Source organism: Capsella rubella, unplaced genomic scaffold (assembly GCF_000375325.1).
Source record: "Capsella rubella cultivar Monte Gargano unplaced genomic scaffold, Caprub1_0 scaffold_6, whole genome shotgun sequence".
Taxonomy (NCBI): Eukaryota; Viridiplantae; Streptophyta; class Magnoliopsida; order Brassicales; family Brassicaceae; genus Capsella; species Capsella rubella.
Window position 1 is genome coordinate 12,543,190 of NW_006238918.1, and position 19,010 is coordinate 12,562,199.

At 29.1% G+C, this 19,010-nt stretch overlaps 1 pseudogene; it reads left to right on the top strand.

Moving 5' to 3' along the window:
- Nucleotides 1-6,586: 6,586 nt before the first annotated feature.
- LOC17882671 lies at nt 6,587-12,737 on the top strand (annotated as a pseudogene).
- The last annotated feature ends 6,273 nt before the right edge of the window (nt 12,738-19,010 follow it).

The following is a 19,010-nucleotide window of genomic DNA, read 5'->3' on the forward strand; positions in this document are numbered from 1 at the left end:
CTCCACTTGTCTTTGAGATCAAAGAGTTTCTTAAGTTCCATTACCAAATAGTCATTTCAATGTAAAACAGTTAAATTCATAGTTCTATAGATTTAATTGTTCTAGATGGATATGATGACATGATATGGAACTAGAGGGACTCTTGGATCTTAAGGATGAGTTACGATAGCAAAATTAATGGAAATTGGTCTTCAAAGACAATGAAGGGGTTATGAACTTATTGAGGATGATTTTATAGCTATGTTTCTCCTATATTTCTATCTATATTAACATTTTCGAAGAAGCTTTTGGAAACTAACCTTTCATTTTGTATTATTTGCAATCATAAACCGTTGCCATTTCTTTAATTTTTGTAACTATAAGGTTTAAATCACAATAAAATCACAAAATTGGAAATCAATATTTATTACATTAACAAAATTTCTGAAAATATATGCCTAATAAATTGAATATCTCTCAAATATCTTTATACTATCTTATTTGCTTTAAATTTTATATTATTACATACATACGTATAATAAAAATACATTTTCCGCATATGTTACAATTTGAATCTTCAAAAATAGACATATATTACTAAATCATAAAAAAGAAAAAATATGTACAACGTCGCAATCGGGTAGAAAATTTTAGACAATGGTTCAAAACCATTATAAATTAGACTAACATGCTTCTAAATATGATTATATTTGATTAAACGGATTTGAGTTTACATAAATACTAGATTTTGACCCGCGGTACACTGCGGGACTATATATATTTTTAAAAATGTATAATTTATATGTATAGTCAATTACCTATATATATTACATAATGTTTTGTGTTTAAAAAAAGGGAAATTGCACTTCATGTATTCAGCTAACTCTTTTATTAAGAATCTAACATTCATAAATGATTATTTTGCTCTTTTTTTCCAGACGGTTCTAACCCTATACTTCACTCCAAAAACCTAAGTTAGCCATTCAAACTTTCACTCACATACGACTCTTTTTCTCTTCTCTCTCTACCACTAAAACTTCTCTTCTCTCTCTTCCATCATTCCACTTCTCTTTCTCTGTGTTGTTCTTCTATTTACCAAATATCATGATCTATTTCAAAAAAAAAACATAATGGTGAACGTAATTTCAGTTATTCACACTTCCGACTCTCAACAACTTAGCTTCTCTCACAAATTTCCTAACCAGAGCCTTATAAGTGGAAGCCAATATTATTGATTCGGCAAAAGAGCGATGGATTGAAGATTCAACCCAAAAGGCAAAATCTCAGAGTTACTTCTCTCTCTTTCTCTCTTTTTCTCTCTCGTCGTTACTCTGAGTAGATAGGAAAATGGAGCCATAGATTGAGAATTTACAGAGTCTGAGTTTCACATCTGCGGGAACCACCGTGAATCGAATCGAAGTACAAGCTCTGGTTCGCGTTCCTTCGCTGCAGCTCTAAGACAAGCACCATCACCCGCCGCAGCTCTAACACCAACACTTTTATGGCTCTCTTCTCCGGTCGATTTGTCTATTATTTCTAGAATCGATGTTTGAGTTTAGTTGCATGTTCATAATTTCTGTTTTTTGTGCAGATGTATGATTTAAACCTGAATTAGATAAGTATAATATTATCAAATACTAATATTTTTAGCTCGATAAATAGTATATAATCAGAACTTATACTGTATTTTTTTAAAGTTTGCGACATATAACAAAATTTCAGTAGCTATTGATTAATGTCTAATCATATTGTTATCAGTGTGAATTTGTTATAATATCAATTATAACATCTGTGCTTATTTATTTAATTAACTATGTAAATCATATGTTACTGCTATACATTATACTGTCTGGAGTGGTGGACTCAGAGCCAAACCCAAACAAGTGTGGAGTGGTGGAGGTGGTGGACTCACACTGTCAGGGGGTGACGATCGTTGTGCGCAACGAGGACGTTGCGGTCTGTTAGTAGGGGAGAATTGTGAGACCCCGGTTGCGGAGAGGCTTAAATGAATTGATTTGGCCATCTATGTTACCAAAGTGCATTTATCTTTTCGGTCAAGGGTCCGGAGAGAACTGCACAGTTAACCGTGTTTATACTGAAGTATTCAAAGGATGGGTGACCTTCCGGGAGGTGGTTGTCGGAACTGTGTGAGTGAGGCCAAAACACAGGGAAATATCATGTGGTGATTTGTAGGTTAGATAAACAAGTATTTAAGCCTTCCGGACGTAGCAAATCGACCGTCGGATATTATGGGCTCATGGGCCTAGTGAGAGGAAGTGAGACCCATTAAGATAGGTGGACTCATGGGTTGGTGGTGAACATGGGGCTTACTGGAGAGATGGCGGTCGGGGCTTTACAATTGAGATATACAATAAAAATATTCATATGCTTGGGAGAAAAAGTTAGAAAATGAAATATAGAAACAAGTTCTCTCAATTTGAATCGTCAAGTTTAACATCTTTTAAAATACCAAAAACAGAGAATCTCATGCTTGTTTTATCTTTTATTTAAGGGAAAAAACTTAAAAATACCTCATCTATTTTTCTATTTGGACGTTTAATACCTGATCTTTTTAGATTGGAAGAATAATGCTTAAAATAATAAAAACGTGCAATTTAATACATAAAATATTAAATATTGTCATTTTTCTACTTACGATCTCTCAACAAAAAATATATTCTAATTTTACCCCTATTCACTTCTATTTATTATTAATGCATAAAAGAATATATTTTATTTTACTATTTCATTGTAATATTTCTTTATATCTTTAGTTAAAAATATATATTTCATACTTCAATATTCATTTTAGGTATGAAATATATAACTCAAGATATATCTTTCGTTGGATCTCTTAAAAATTTTGGATAAAAACTATAATACAATTTTTGGATATAAAATATATAATTTAAAATATATCTTTCATTGGATCTCTTAAAAAAGTTTTAGATAAAAATGAAATATGAAATATACATATCATTTTTGGATATAAAATATATAATTCAATATATATATATATATATATATATATATATATCTTTCATTAGATTTCTTAAAAAAAAATTTGGATAAAAATGAAAATTGATAAACCTTTCATTGAATCACTTAATATTTTTTTGGATAAAAATGAAAATTAAAATATATATTTTGAATTAATCTATAAATTAATGATACAATGAAATATTACTAGTCTGAAATAAAATGAGTTAAATGAAAGATATTACGCTATCATCGTATCATTATTTGAAATATTATACATATTTAATTAGGTTGATTAAATTACGAGTATATGTAACAAAACAATTTGTCATGTCATATTACACGGGTTAAATCATAGAGTTAACAATCACAATATCGGTGTACAATCTTAAATACTTAACAAAATTACTAAAATAATACAACTTAAATTAAAATAAATAATTAGATACATAAATTATTCAACAAGCTAAGTAATAAAATTCACAATCAATATACAGTTACACAGTTTTAAACACTAAACAAAATTAAAAAATATAACTGAAATAAAAAATTTTAGTTAAATATAGTATAAAGTTATTATACGTTAATAACGAATATAAATTGTTCTATTTATAAAAATTATGATCCGTATAACAGAAGGCGAGAATAATTATAAGTATCATAACATATCGAACATTGATTAACATATAAATTATATGAACTATGTATAAAACAAAATATAACGTGTGCTATAGCACGGGTACTGATCTAGTATATATAGTAAATCGGCAAAGTCTATGCAACTTGTACACTTAAAAAATAGTTTATAGATGGTTCTCATATCATAAAAAAAATTCAGACTTCATTTAGTACTGATCTATAGGAGTAAACAACAATATAAAAATTCTAAAGAAAAATAAAGTACATGGTTTCAATATTTGAAAACACCTTATACAAATCGGTCAAAAAGTGGCACTGATCGGTATTCTCCTAATAAAACTCAGTCGTCCCTATAAGTCTGATATGCCTCTCTCTTGCTGTAGTAAAGTTTGTAGCTTTCCACTGGACTAGAAGAGTTAGAATGTGTGAAGGGACTGAAATCTCTCTTGTCAGATCTATTGGCAGTAACATCTCCTCTATATCGAATCTTCACACGCGTTCTCCATATAAACTGGTGGGACTGTGGAATAACAAGGCTTAATCTTTTGAAGACCCTAAGAAGTAAATGCAACATCTTATTGTTCTTACTAGACATCAGTATATGGGGATAGGAGTCACAAGGCTGCCAAGATGAATCTCTCTCCTCCTCGGTTTGAATTAACAAGCGAATGAATACTAGTAAACTCTGCTCCAAAAGAATCCACCAAATGTGGTAATCCATAGTCCTCACTCTCATGGTCATGAAAATGCAGTTTCACTGTCTCTCGTAGCAACCCCAACTCTATAACTTTTGTTGTACCATTCTCCTGACGGCTGTAAATGGTGATGCTGATAAGTTGCGCAACAAGTCATGATACATGGTTGTGTATCTCAACCTACTTCCATTATACCTAGTCCATATAGTCCACACTTTCACACTGATATATATTTTTCTTTGACCATTTTTAATTTATTACCTTGAAATAAGAATAACTAATGGCAATAAATATTCAAATTTAGTAATTAATAATAACTTTAAAAGAGAAAAATTCCAAAAAAAATATTCATGCAGGTTGTATCTACAAATATAGATTTAGAGAGATTTTTGTTTTTGTTTTGTGGATTTTGTTGACTTCATTTATGTTTGATTTTGATATATGAATACATTTTAGGGCAGAAGAGAAATCATGCCTGCTTAATTCATGGTAAATCTCCTAAAGATCTTAGAATTTAGTTACAAACATTTTCTTTTGAAATATTAAATTATTTTAGTTAATTTTATAACAGAGTTTGCGTGTAAACTTTGTATTCAATATTACTCTTTTAACAAATTTGATAACATCGTATTTTTACCTATTTTACCTGTTTGATATGTTTTCAAACGTAAAAACGTATTTTAGGTTTCAAGAAGGTTTGGCAGGTTTTAAGGCAAAATGGACAAAAGTTCATGATAGTTTCAGAGCTTCACATTTTACGCAACTTTTGAATATTTTCCCGAACTGCTTATTAAGCGTTCTTGGTGTTTAAGGAAAGCTGGAAGAATGCAAAATAAAAATTCGAATTTGGAAAGAAAAAAAAAAAAAAAAAATCTTTTCTCCACTCGACAAGTTCGCCCTAGCCACTATTGGTTTTGATAGAGAAGGGCTTCTCTTTTTTGTTTCTCTCCAATTTGTGGAGTCTTGTGGTTTGCTTCGAGTTTCTTTCTTGGGTTTGTAGTTGTGGTTGGAGGGGTCATTTATGTTGGGAGCTGTGGTTCAGAGAAGATGCTAGTAATTCCGGATCTGATAGATTCACGGTGTGACTCGTAGCATAATGCATCTTCTTTGTTGATCCGTCCCTAGTCTGTTCCCGCTCATGTTCTGTTCATCATGTTGAAGCCGTCAGTGGTGTTTAGTTGTGTGATTGGGTTTTATTCGCCCAGCCTTTGCCTTTGCTATCACTCTTGATCAACTCGTCCCACCTTTGATTCCCTTAAGGTTCGTTCCCTTGCTAAGCTTAGGCTTTGTTTTGTTTGAAGACATGTTAGCCATCTTTGGTTGCAATTAGTTCTTCTCATTGTTGTTATTCGCTGTGGTTGATAACTTTCTCGTCATCATGCTTGTTTGAGCTCGGGATTTTTAGAGGTTAGGCTTCGCTTCTTGTCTCTGCTTTACATATATGTTGAGATATGATTTCGTTTTGAAGGCTTCTACCTAGACGTTTATGGACGCTGCAGTCGTCGTTGTTGCATTCGAAGCGTATTCGAGTTTTTCTTGCCGGGTTATGAAGTCTTCTGGTTTCGAGAGATTGGCTCTCATTGTGATAGGAGGTTGTTGATGTTATCATCGGATTGGCCATGGGCATTCTTGGTAAATTTCTTCTACAAGTGCTTTAGAAGAAGAGGTATTCTTGCTTCTTGAGACTATTGTGTTATATAAGGGTTAAGCCTAATTGTCTTTGTCTTTAGTTTAAGGGTTCATCCTCTTTTTGGGTTTAATTTTTCTGCTTTGTAATTTTGTTGTTTTTCTTTATGTTTCCGGAGACTTCTCTTTGTCTGCCGGCTTTGTTTCCCTTGTTTGGGCTTTAGACTCCGGGGAAATCTTTGTCTTCCGCCCGCTTAAGTTGTATTTCTCCTTGTATCCCTCTTTGTTCTATCAATACTACCAGTTGAAAAAAAAAAGGAAAGGTGGAAGAGTAATCTTTCATCTCCCATTTGAATCAATCCGATACGTTAAAACATGCAGAAGTTATTGCGATTTTTTGAGACGTGTGGCAAACCGACAAGAAGACTAGCTTGTAGCCGATGGTTAGCCTTGTCGTCACCACCTCGGTCTTAGAGGCAGTGGTTGGGCCGTTACGACAGGCCGTGTCTGGGCCTCCACGACAGCCCGATCATAGCCTTCTTAATCCCTTTATCCTGCACTTAATATGAAATGACAAGTTTACCCCTAATAAAAACCCTAAAACCAAGCCTATAAATACACATCTTAAACTTAGGTTTTGGGTGTGCTACTTCATATCATCACAAAAGACCTAGAGACAACAAGGGATCCCTCATAGCAGCCGCCACCGGAGATCCTTCTCTCGTTCCTCCTCGAAGCTCTTGAAGATCACATAAACTCTTTCTCTTTTGTTTACCAATTTCATTTGTTTAAAGGGAGAAGATACCCATCAAACTTCTTATCACAGATAAGATTTCTAAACCCTTTCTCATATTCATATTATTCTATTGAAACCTCTTATTCATATGGTTCTCTCGTTGTCTTTAAGGGTTTTCGAAAAGGGGATTCATGGATCTTTTACTAGGGTGATTAGTTTCGGGTCTGTTCGTTTATTGTTTTCCATCTAAATATATCTTTGCTGCTTACTGCTTGATTGACGACCTAGCTACTGCTTTTAGGATATATTTAAATCGCGTGAAGTAATTTAGAAGAGCAAAGCGTCATAACCAACCAAAAATTGAGTTATAGAGTTTTGTTTGCGAACATATCATAGTTGGATTGCTTATGTATGTTTAGCTCCTACTTACCTGCATAAATATTTCATTTTACCTAAGCCATATTTCTTCTTAATAAAACTTGTCGCGTAGCGTATTAGTCTCTGTGGGATCGATACCTTAAAAACTACAATCAACTTGCTATGCACTGGCAGCTTTTTCGTTGTGTTATTCAAGGTTTTAAACCTGACACACATCAGAATTCTGGTGTAAAACTGTTTAATAAGTTATGTCTTGTTTTATTACAGTTTTCTCAAATTGGAAAAAATGGTTTTTGAAGAATGATGCAAATCAAAGGATCCAGAATGCAAAGCCGCATAGAGGAAGCTTTAAGAGTAAATGCGATGGATGCAGAGAAATATGAGGAAAAGAAGATAATAGAGAATTCATTGAAAAATCAACCTCCATGCTTCCCTTACAATGCTTATGTCTTGCTTGCTTAAACAACAAATCTCAGTGAGTTTTTATATATAGTTTTGTTTAATAGTTTATATTAAATATAGCGTAACCTCCCACTAAATTTTGTTTAACATTTTATTTTAAAATATTTACATTATTTATAAATGATTTAATTTTTTTTCATCATTTAAAAAATGAATCTGAAAATGGTGATGCAATTAATTTGCATTACTTTATTACTAAAAAGTGTTGATATCAAAATACTTAAATCGATTATTTCAATCGATATAAGTATATATCATTTATTAAATAATGATTTTAAAATTTACTACAATTTATTTAAGTAATATTAGTATTTGTTTCTTGTATACAAGAAACACATATATAATAACGATTTGGTTCGTTGTTAATATCGTAAATGAGGTTTATATCAACATATCGACGAAATTAATTTGTCATATTTTGATCAAAATTAATCTACATTCTGTGTAAAAATGGCATCATTTTCAAATAGTAAATTTTCATCAATTATTTGTATATAATTATTTAATAAAATGATTGTAATTTTTAAAAAAAATAATAACTGTACAAATTTGACCTATAAAATGATGGTAATTTGTTTCTATTTTTTTCATAAATTATAACTAAGTTTTTAGGATTAAAAATTTCAACAAGAAATGTGTTTCTGTAAATTCGTCGTAATCTTTCATTTTTTTAAAAATCCTATTCTTAGGCAACAATTATTAGAGGAGTAATTATATTTAGTCATAGCTAGTTCTAGGGGTGTCAAAATGACTTGAATTTAATGGCTCAACCCAAACCAATCCAATCCATGAACCTAGGAGTGCCAAAATGGATAAACCAACCCAAACCAAATCATAATCCAATGAGTTTAGACTTAAATTATTTGGATCAACCTATTTACCCAATTATTTGTTGGTTTTAATGGTTAAATGGGTTGACTCATGACAATAAAACAATAAATTAATATTATTAGATATTATCAAAATTTATTATTAATAATAATATAATATCACATTTTTGGTGGGAACCTTACAAAATTACGTTTCTGGCGGGAAAAAATGGAATCCTGTTTTTTTTTGCGGGAAAATTACAAAATTACATTTCTGGCGGGAAAATCACGTTTTTGGCGGGAAAATATGGAATCCCACTTTTGGCGGGAAATTTATAAATTACGTTTTTGGCAGGAAAAATCACGTTTTTGGCGGGAAAACATGGAATCCCGTTTTTTTCGGAAAATATAGAATAACGTTTTTGGCGGAAAATATAGAATCACGTTTTTGGCTGGAAAAATAAAATCGCGTTTTTGGCGGGAAAAATATGGAATCACGTTTTTGGCGGGAAATTTTAGGTTTTGAAAGATTGATGGAAGAAATCTAATTAAATTAGGCATGTGGTTTAATAAAATTGGTTTAGACATTTGATTTGGTTATATTTGGTTTATCTATTTGATTTAAGATTTTTCAATTTTTATTGGTTTGGTTATGGATAACTCATTAAACTATTTCAATCCATACCATTATAACCCAACTCACTAAACCCATTTAACCCATTAATCCATTAATACCCAAAATTTCAACTCAATAAGTTCATGTAGGGGTGTCAAAATGGGTTGAATTTAATGGTTCAAACCAAACCAATCCAATCCATGAACCTATATTAAATTCATTTAAAATATAACCAAAATGGGAAAATGAACCTATATGAACCATAGATTGGATTGGTTTGGGTTGAGCCATTAAATTCAACCCATGTTGACACCCTTTGATGAACCTAATGAGTTGGAATTTTGGGTATTAATGGGTTAAATGGGTTAATGAGTTTAGTGAGTTGGGATATAATGGTTTGGATTGAAATGGTTTAATGATTTATCCATAACCAAACCAATAAAAATTTAACAATCTTAAATCAAATAGATAAACCAAATATAACCAAATCAAATGTCTAAACTATTTTTATTAAACCACATGCCTTAATTAGATTTCTTTCATCAATCTTTCATAACCTAAAATTTTCCGCCAAAAATGTGATTCCATATTTTTTCCGCCAAAACGTGATTTTATTTTTCCAGCCAAAAACTTGATTCTATATTTTTCCGCCAAAAACGAGATTCCATGTTTTCACGCCAAAAGCGTGATTTTTCCTGCCAAAAACGTAATTTGTAAATTTCCCGCCAAAAATGGGATTCCATATTTTCCCGCCAAAAACGTGATTTTCCCCGCCAAAAATGTAATTTTGTAATTTTCCCGCCAAAAAACAGGATTCCATTTTTCCCGCCAGAAACGTGATTTTGTAATGTTCCCGCCAAAAATGTTATATCATATTGTTATTAATAAAATTTTTTGATAATATATTAATAATATCTAATAATATTAATTTATTGTTTTATTGTCATGAGTCAACCCATTTAACCATTAAAACCAACAAATATCTAAACTCATTGTTTTATGAATTAGTTTGGGTTGGTTTATCCATTTTGACACCCCTAGTGCCTAGTTCTAATCATTACATATAAAGTGATTCTTATACCCAAAAATAGATTGTCTACTTGTGGATTAAAATGTATTACTACGAAGTGAGATTTCACACCTTTCAGTTTTCCAATTTATTACTTACTTCTCGCTTAGTATGAATGTCTTATCTTATAATTTTAAATCAACATTAAGACCTTTGTTAAAAAAAAATGTTTTTCCCCTAGGGAGAACAAATACTGTAATAATCTAAGTTATGAGCATATTGTTCCATGCTAAAAGGCATCCATTCCCAAGAAACCAGCAAATAGCAAGAGAAGTATCAACCAAAGGTTTTTGAGATAATTTTAAGATTTAAAACTCTACATATAGTACATATCAAAAGAGAGATATAAGTAAACCTGAAACTTGGTCGTCACTTGATTCCTTGTAGCTATATCTCAAGACTGTCTAAAAGGGAACATACAAGAAAACTAGGTTAAATGTTCTAGTGTATTAGAGTGTAGGACATAAGCTTTTTTAAAGCTGCTATAAAAAGGAGAAGGGACATATAAGGAAAAATTTCAAGCCATCGAGTCATATTTTGTAAAAAAATCTTAATCGTAATCTTAATCCTAATTGGTTTGGCTACAAAACATGCTTATCAACTAGTCTTATTCATGCAAACGGAGACTAGTTGATAAGCGTATTTTGTAACATAACCAACTAGGATAAGATTATTGTTCAGATTTCTTTACCCTAGATGAATGGATAGTTTGAGATTTTTCCTTATATGGTTTTCCTTTCTCCTTTTTATAGCGACTTGGATAAATGGATATTTCTTATAGCAGGTTCAAACAAAGTGTCCAGTACACTCTTATACACTAGTAGCTTTAATTCAGGTTCGTGTACGTTCCCTCTCGACGATTTTGAGAGATGGCTAATAAGAATCTAGTGACAACTAAATGTTTCAGGTTTACATACATCCCTCTTTTGATATATGTACTACATATATATAGAGCTTTTCTAAATCGAAATTTTCTAGATATCTTTGGTTAATTATTTTCTATATTATGCTAGTTATTTTCTATATTATGTAAAGAAATCTTTGCTCTTTTCTAGGAGCTAGTTACTCAACTACACCTTCAAGAACCAACAAACTAAAGCTTGATGACCTTAGAAAAATCCGGTTATGGCCTAAGCTCGATTTTAATGACGTCAACAGTTTGGTTTTGGAAATGGTAAAAGATGATAAAAGGGAGTGTGTGGTATGTTTTTAAGTACTATTCTCTCGTGACTTGTTTTTCTTGTTGTTGTTGTGTCCTTCTTAATTAAGCTCTTTTTTCTTCAAACACATGTTTTTTCACTACGTTATAATTATTTTGGTTCTATTGTGATTGCGTTTTGAAATGTTCTTCTTAGTTATCTTTTCTCGTGACATAAATAACTCTTCTTTCTTCAAACACATGTTCTTCTTGTCTCTCTTGTAACTTCTTGTTTTTAAGTGACTTATAGTGTTCTTGTTAATTATCTATATTGTTTTCTTGTAACACATGTACTTTGTAGATTTACTAACCTCTCATTGAATATCTCCATTCACCTAACTAGTCTTTCCACGTTCATATAAGGGTGTTCCAGTACACAACAACCAAAGCAATAGACGGAGAAAACAAAGAAAAAAAAAACGAAATGGAGTCAAAGTTTCATGCTTTTATGTTTCCTTGGTTTGCTTTTGGTCATATGATTCCGTTTCTACATCTTGCAAACAAATTAGCTGAGAACTCAAAAACAGTTGGAACATCACAACTTATTCCCGGACAGTATTGTCTTTCACCCTCTCACAATCCCTCATGTCAATGGCCTCCCTGCTGGTGCCGAGACAACCTCGGATATCTCCATCTCGACTTTACCATCAGCTTACTACAGGATTTAAGAGCTGTGATGTCATTGCACTGAGGACATGTAAAGAAATAGAAGGTAAATTCTGCGACTATATCGCGTCAATACAATAAGAAGGTTCTCTTGACTGGTCCAATATTGCCTGAGCTAGACACAAGTAAACCACTAGAAGAACATTGGATTCATTTTCTGAGCAAGTTCCCACATGGATCACTAGTGTTTTGTGCACTTGGCAGCCAAATCATTCTTGAGAAGGATCAATTCCAAGAACTCTGCTTAGGGATGGAGATGAGTGGTTTACCGTTTCTTGTAGCGGTAAAGCCACCGAGAGGTTCATCTACAGTCCAAGAAGCTTTACCAAAATTAAAGGGTTCGAGGAGCGAGTAAAAGGGCGCATGGGTTCAACAACCATTGATATTGTCTCATCCATCAGTAGGTTGTTTTGTGAACCATTGCGGTCCGGGAGCAATATGGGAGTGTCTCATGAGTAATTGCCAAATGGTTTTGATTCCGTTTCTAAGTGATCAAGTTCTCTTCACAAGATTGATGACCGAGGAGTTCAAAGTCTCTGTAGAAGTGTCGAGGGAAAAAACAGGATGGTTTTCAAAGGAGAGCTTGAGAGATGCGATCAAGTCAGTGATGGATAAAGATAGTGACCTTGGGAAGCTAGTGAGGAGTAACCACACCAAACTGAAGGAGATTATTGTTAGTCCTGGACTATTGACTGGTTACGTGGATAACTTTGTTGAGTCATTGCAAGAGGAACTGATCTGATTACTATATGCTAATTACCTTTAAAAATATATACACTGGTTGTGTCTAGTTTCATATAATACTAGATTCGGACCCGCGCTACAGCGCAGAGGAAAATTACCGGGTTTTTAATCCTTTGTACGTTGCGGGATAATTTATTTGTGTTTGCTTTACTTTATTTTGATTATTAATTAAATTCCATCATTTTTAGATTGTATTTTTGTGTTGGTTTCGAATATGTTCAAAATTATTTAAATTGTATGATTTTAGTTGGATTGTTAATTTTAGAACAATATGTGACATATATACATGTATAAATATTATACTATGAATCATTTTTAAAGTTTAGGGATTGACCCGCAGTACACCGCATAATCATAAATACATGATTTTAACTTGGACCTTTCATGCAGTTTTGTAAAATTGCAAATCTCTAGAATAAACAAATAAAGAGCCAATGATTTCTTATTTCTTATCGTGTTAAAATGTAAAATCTGTGTTTATGTTACAATTTTCAGAAACTTATTTATATAGATAATATTTTCTTAGAGTTAGGTTAGCGTTGAAAAAAAGATTAGCTTTATAATCAAGCCAGAAATTCCAAACTATTGCCAAATAAATATATTAAAGATGGTTGAAAATGAATTATCCCGTAATTGGTGTGAAGATCATAGTTAATATAGGAGAAAAGTATACATCTAAATATTAATATAAGATATTTAAGGAACATTTTGTTTTGAAATATTATGGATAATTTGATAAATATTTTATATTTAATTTATATTTCTGATTTTTAGGTTAATTTGTTAAACCAATATACAAAATCATACATTAATGTATTTTCCTTAAACAAATTAAGATTAATGTACTTTCCAAAACCGATATTGATGGTTTAATTTGGTAGATTTCGAAATAATATATATGGAAACTGGTATTTAATATCTTTAAATTTTTAGTAAGATCCAATTGAAAAATTTCGGGTTAATTTTAAAAAAAAACCCGACCCAAGAAACTTTTGTACTTCTCTTTTACTATAGTAGGGATATGCAATCATGCTTTGGTGTCAAAATGAATTTGGTTTGCGTTTATATTGTACTATAACTAGGTTTGAACCCGTGGTACAGCGCAGAACGATTTTTTTTAAAAATAAACAATTTATATTTATATTAATCTATAAAAGATGTTAATCGTAGACAACCCGTAAGAAAAATATAATCATATATATGTAAACTCAAACCCGTTTTAATTTTTCTTAAATAAAAAACCGGATTAAACCGAATAATGTTTTTAATTTGGATGCCTGAGAAATCAAACTTCCTGCTCATTTATAGTTGGGAGAATATTATTCATATTTATAATGGTTGTAAACTATTATCTAAAATTTTCTACCTTATGTACACGTTGTACATATATTTTCATTTATCGATTGAGTAATACACATCCATTTTTCATATATTTAAATTGCAAAAAATGCGGAAAATTTTATATTTGTATTATACATATGTTTAATGTAATAATATAAATTAAAAACAAATATGATTATATAAATATATTGGAGAAAGTTTTGATTTGTTAGAGAAAGATTTTAGGAAAAAAATTTGATTTACTAAATATTTGTTTCCAATTTTGCGATTTTTCTGTGATTTAATTACAAAATTTACTTTTAAGTTTTGTTATTTATTCAAATGGCAAGGGTTCAATTATGCAAATATTAATAAATAAAAGTTTATAACCCAAAATAGTTTTTAGTATAAAATGTACTCCAAAAATGTATATATAGATTAATAATTTTCCAATTGAAAAACATAATGTATTTAATATAAATTAACTCTTGAGATAAAAGTTTTATTGTTTGAATGAGATATGCAGTTTTGGTAATTTAATATATATGTTGCTCAGTTAGTTTTCGAATTATAAGAAGTAATATTATATAGAACTTAAAGTGTTTGAAAAGAAAGATAGTAATATGTTTGGAAAGAGTGATTGTAATATTTATCAATTTTAAAAATGAGAATAATTGGGGGCTTATCACATCAGCCAAAATAAAAAAAAATCTTTAATAAAGAAAAAAATATTTATTAAAAAAGAAAGAAGAATATGTAGAAAAAAATGAGAAAGATTCTTAATGAATTTAAAATACAACTGTATCATTTGTTATTTCATTATTTTTATATGTTTTAGTAATGAAAAATCATGTAAATTAAGTATTTTCAAATTTATTTTTCAAAAATGTTTAGGCATTTATGTGAAATAACATAATTAAAAGCTACTTGTCAAGTACTACTTTTCAAAAATATAAACCACAATGAGAACAAAAAAATATGATTGCTACATTTGACATCAATTGAGATAGTCAACTAAACAATCATGATTTTATCTAATGTTTTTGCAAACACTATCTAACGTCAGTTCTCTGACAAAGATTAAGTAATCAGGGTCACTATGGAATCATTATGTTTCTTAGAACGCATGTACATGAAGACCGCATTCAATTAAAGAACACCTTTTCTGATGAAGAATTAAAACTTATTATGGACTTGTTCAATATTTCGAACGGGGTAATCAGCTTTGAAACTTATGTACGTTTGCATGCAATATGTTCCTTTTTGGTACACTGATGATTCCAGCAAATTAGAATGTAATTGTTCCTCAAGTTCATTTACCATCTTTATGAAATTTACAACAATGACAACGGCAAAGTCATCTTTAGGAAAGTGACAACAATGGTTTTCATTCGGCTGTATGTCAAAGTCATTTCGATCAGCAAAGATTTTGTGTGTGTGCTAATTTTCTGTTAATTTGTTTTAATCCCATTCAGTTTCATATTTTCAAAATAAGTAATACATAAAACATCAGTTAAAGTGAAATGGAGGTATAGTTCTTTAGATCAGCTTTAAATCCACCTTCATAAATTATTCATTAAACATGGGAATTCAGTTTATATATTTCTAAACAGTTAGTTTTCTAAGACTATGTTTTCTGGTAAGATAGAATATTTTTGTTTGGCCTAAATAGCTATATTCATTTTTTTTATAAACAATAACAATTAAAATGATGCAAATCAATTATAGAATAAAATTTAATGCATATAATTGGGTTTTAATGTAAGAAAATTATTTGAAACGTTAAAAGATCCAATAAATGTATGAAATGTTTTTAATGATAAATTAAGAGGTTGAGAATTAAGTGAGTATAATTTGTTAATGCACTTTTTGTATTTTACATATCTTTTTAGGCAGGTTTGAACATTGATTTTAACATCCATATACTGCCAACAAATATTTTATCAAATATATAAAAATATTAGAATATATATGTTTATTATTATGTAAATTTTAAGATTTAATTGATGTGTTGTTAAATTTAACCCGTAGTATATGTGTAACTAGTAATTAAGTATTGCAATTACACATTACTCCATCATATAACTTACTTTACTATTACTTCTAACCCGTTCAACCCATTGATTCGCAAGCTCTATTTTGTTTTCGTTAAGATAATGTGTTGTCACATTGGAATTATATTTTATCAAGGTAAATATATAGTATTTCTTATATCTAGTTCAAGTTGAATTTATTTATATTGGTTTCTTAAAAATTTAAATTATAAAATGTTGTAATAAACATATGGAAAAACTTTATATCTAAGTGTCAAATTAAATAATTTATATTTTGTGTTTTTAAAAATTTAACTTAAACATGTGTAGTTTAGTAATACGATTACATATTTAGTTAGAGGTGTCAACAAAATTTAAAACTTCAATAGTAGTTAACTCATCCTACATCAGACTAAATAAAACCAATTACAAATTATGGTTGATGTTGACTCAAAATAATTTACAAAAGTATACAACCTTTTTAAAAAAAGGGGAATTTCAAAAATACCCCTTTTCATATACCTCTTTTTAAAAATACCCCATTTTCAAACTTTATCAAAAAACCCACTAAAAATGTTGAAATTTATCCAAATATGTGTGTAAGCTTATAAATATATACACAAATTACCTTTATATGTGTATAAAATTTTATATACCTTTCATAAATAGCGTAAAAATAAATTATAAAAACCTTATAAAACCTTATAAAAACCGTATAGACCCTTTTAAAACCCTTTTAAAAACCTTATAAAACTTATAAAAACGATTTAAAACTATTTAGAACAATTTAAAATATTTGTATTGAATCTCCCAGTAGTAGTTATTATATAGAAGTACCTTATAAACTATATAAAACTTTATAATTTTTTATATTTAAAAGGGGTATTTTTGAAAATGGATAGATAAAGGGGGTATTTTAAAAAAGGGGTACACCAAAAGAGGTATTTCTCAAAAATTCTCTAAAAAAATGTTCATCTTTTGATCCAGATCTGATTAATGTAAAGTATTCAAAGATAAAATATACAACCCGTCAAAAAAAAAGAAAACTTTACAACCCGTTTAAAATTTTTTAAATATATAAATATAAATCTTCTGGACAATTTTAACCCTATAATCATAAGTTAGCTGATAACTGAGTTAGCGCGATTAATATAATTATACATTTAAATAATAATTTTTAGTCTTTGTTGCCAAACAAACCTGAAAAAACAAATATTAGAAAAATGTGATTGCAAACCTATTGCCAAACACATTTAAAGACAACAAAAAAAATATAGTTAAATAAATAAAAAATAAAAACCAAAATTATGAATTATCTATATCTATGGAAACCATATTAAGTTTGTTACCATAAAAAGTAGACAATTAAATTCAAAATTAAACATATGTAAACATATTTAATATTAATTATATACTTTCCGAAATTTTTGAAAACACTAAATATATAATTAATGAAATGTAATAATAAATCATCATATATTTAAGGATTTATGGAAAATTTATGGAGAAACATTATATGCTAAACCTATAAAAAATCATTATATAATATTAATTATATAAGTTTATGGAAAAGAAAGATGATAATTTAGGAAAACAATAAAAATATAATATTTTAGATTAGGAAATAAACGACTAATCAAATTTTGTATAGCATAAAATATGCAGACAACATATTTTGTTATATCATCAAATTTACAAAACTATATAATTTTAAACAGATAACAAAAATGTTTAAATTTAAAATCTGAAAATAAATCAATAATTTAAAATTTCTTTGCTAAAATCTAGCGAATCATCATTTCATATCATATAGAATATCTTAAACTAATATAATTTTGTACTTGCGAGTAAATTATATAATTTCGTACTTGAGAAATAATAGTCAACCATAAATGTGGAGAAACAAACCGTAAATAAAAAATAAAAACCAAAATCATGAATTATCTATATTTGTGGAAACCATATTAAGTTTGTTACCATAAAAAGTGGACAATTAAATTCAAAATTAAACATATGTAAACATATTTAATATTAATTATATACTTTCCGAAATTTTTGAAAACACTAAATATATAATTAATGAAATGTAATAAAAAATCATCATATATTTAAGGATTTATGGAAAATTTATGGAGAAACATTATATAATGCTAAACTTATAAAAAATCATTATATAATATTAATTATATAAGTTTATGGAAAAGAAAGATGATAGTTTAGGAAAAAAAATAAAAATAAAATATTTTAGATCAGGAAATAAACGACTAATCAAATTTTGTATAGCATAAAATATGCAGACAACATATTTTATTATATCATCAAATTTACAAAACTATATAATTTTAAACAGATAACAAAAATGTTTAAATTTAAAATCTGAAAATAAATCAATAATTTAAAATTTCTTTGCTAAAATCTAGCGAATCAACATTCATATCATATAGAATATCTTAAACTAATATAATTTTGTACTTGCGAGGAAATTATATAATTTTGTACTTGAGAAATAATAGTCAACCATAAATGTGAAGAAACAAACCGTAAAAATATGTCATATTAATTATAAAAATATTGATCGATCCTATGATTTAGGAAACTAATAAATTTAACTTATTAGTGTAGATTGATCGGTTCAAATTTCCATTTATTAAAATCTTAACAATAAAATCTAAACCAATCGATATTAAACCGATCGATATTAAATCTATATATTGAAATATATTTTGTATGATTCAAAATCGAGCGTATAACATCTAAATATTAAACTATATGTTTTGAACATCTTATTTAAACGAAACGAGTATAAATTTTGATTTTGAAAGTTATACCAAATAAATTTCTACAACATTATCCACCATATGGGTGTGATTCCGTACCATTCTTGAGAAACTATGGGACATAAATTTTAGATAATGGACTTAATAAAAAAATGTTGGTAGTGATATTTAATTTGTAAAAACAAAAAGATCTAAACTTTTTCTAATTAAAAGAGAGGGCTACAAAAAAAAGTAACGAGACCAAATTCACCAATTTGGATAGTTTAATTCAATTTTGACTCTCA